Source organism: Chrysochloris asiatica, unplaced genomic scaffold, assembly GCF_000296735.1.
Source record: "Chrysochloris asiatica unplaced genomic scaffold, ChrAsi1.0 scaffold00004, whole genome shotgun sequence".
In the NCBI taxonomy this organism is placed as follows: Eukaryota; Metazoa; Chordata; class Mammalia; order Afrosoricida; family Chrysochloridae; genus Chrysochloris; species Chrysochloris asiatica.
Genome location: NW_006408522.1, coordinates 31253588 through 31255708, shown reverse-complemented (window position 1 = coordinate 31255708; position 2121 = coordinate 31253588). Strand labels below are relative to the sequence as shown.

At 37.4% G+C, this 2121-nt stretch overlaps 1 protein-coding gene across 2 annotated transcripts in view; it reads left to right on the top strand.

Annotated features, from left to right (window-relative positions):
* The window catches only part of CASC4 (cancer susceptibility candidate 4), a 132907-nt gene that overhangs the window by 66413 nt on the left and 64373 nt on the right, over positions 1–2121 (top strand). The window lies entirely within an intron of this gene.

Genomic DNA, 2121 nt, shown 5'->3' with positions numbered 1-2121 from the left:
GGTTTTTGGGGCTTTAAATCTTTGAGGGAGCAGAAAGCCTCATCTTTTCTCTCATGGAGTAGCTGATGAGCTCGAACTGCAACTGTGTTGGTTCACAGTCCAGTGCTTATTGTATGGAGCTACCATGCTCTCGTTTATAATACTATAACCTGCCTAATTTCAGCAGTGCTTTTTCAGTCACTTTATTTCTGAGTTAGACATTTACAACCTAATTTTCAGATAAAATATCTGGCTTTTAAAAGCAAATTTTGAAATTAATATAGTTATGAGTTTCTGAAGTTGGTAAAATTTGACTGAAAATCAATTCTTGCACATTTGAGAAACTGAAACAAATTGGAAAACTTTAACCTTAATTATCAATCTCTTTTTACAGCGATCCTTCTTAAAACACAGAAATGAAACACTAGCCACTCTAATTTTGATTACTCTTTTGGGGGTGGCAAATTCTATTATTAATTTGTTTGTTTTCAGTTGATATATATTACAAAATTGATGTTAGATATGAAGGGAATTTTCCTGAAGATTATTGAAGACAATTCATTTTCTGTACCCTTTAATCTCATTTGAGTAGGCATGGTTTACATGAAATCTTATGATTTAAAGTACAGAGAGATTATTAATGAAAAGTACTTGTGTTGTTCTCTGTTAGCATCTCACTTAAAAGACATAAGGTGATCCTTAAGGTAATTTGGTTTTCCTTTCTTAGCTATCTCACAGTTTTATAATATGATATTGAGGGCATCATTTTCTTTGGTGGTGGAGTGGGCTATGCATCAGGTCGCTAACTGCAAAGTTAGCAGTTTGAATCCACCAGCCGCTCCATGGAAGAAATATAAGGCTTTCTGCTTCCGTAAAAATTTACAACCTGAAAACCCTATACCGGGCCATGTGTATTGGGTGGGCTATAAGCATAATAGCTGCCAATTCTCTGCTCTCTACATGAAGAGATGTGTAGATGCATTGCGTGGAGGAAGGTAGGCCTGAGTGAGCTACCATAAATTAGGGATACTGAAGGTATACCATAGATATAATGAAGGCACTGAGGAATTACAGCACTGTAATAGAACACAAAAGGAAGGGAAAGAAAGGCTTACCATAGCAATTGTGGATTTTTAAGTCCAGTACATACAGATTTCCCCTCCTATCTGAAAGTAGATAATTCCTATGAAACTTTTCATAAGCCCAAATGTTGTAAAATGAAGACGTAGTTACTATTAATTTATATGGGGGGAAAATTTTCAGCATTCTCAGACCCAAACCTACCAAATTGTACCAAAAAACACACAAAACCTCAAATAGTAATAACATAAAATGGTATTTTTGAGGATGGTGCACGACCTGGTAATGTTTTGTTCTGTTGTGCATAGGGTCTTTGAATCAGAAACAACTTGATGGCACCTACCAACAACAACATAGTGTTCACAGACACAATTCAAAGTTATGGAGGCTTGCTGCTGAGATGCTGAGTATAATTCCTAAGGAAGGAGCTTGGTGATGTCACTCTTATTGCTCAGGATGTGTACTGCCTCTGTAGTGACTTGCTGCAAAACAAACATTGAATGCTAGTTTTGCTTTTGCCTTTCTTCTTAAAGGGAAAAATCATCTTTGGATTTCTTTTAGTTTGTGAAAATAGTTACTACTGTATTTCTTCTTGTAGAAACCAAGTGGTACAAAACAAACTTTCAAAAAGAGGGGAATACCAGTAAGTAATGGTATACATTTGTGCTTCTCTGGTCTCTCCAAAGAGGACAGATGAGAGCTTTCACATTTTTCCAAGTTAGGGCAGTTTTTTTCCTTTCTCTCTGTTCTTCTGTTGTTGTTGCTGTCATTAAGTGCCACTGAGTCAGTTCCAACTTACAGCAACCCTGTATAGGGTTTCCAAAGAGCAGCTGGTGAGCTTGAACCGTTGATCTTGTAGCTTTAATTGACCTTGCAGTCCAGCACCTTAACCCGCAGCACCACACCAGGACTGCTTTTCTGTAGTAGGCTATTTTTACATTATTAGTTAGCTAATGTCCTCTTCAATCCCTCCTTGCCATTCTCCTGCCCTAAATGGAACAGCCCAGTCCGGGTTGTTGTTGTTGTTAAGTGCCATTGAGTCCATACTGACTCATATCAACT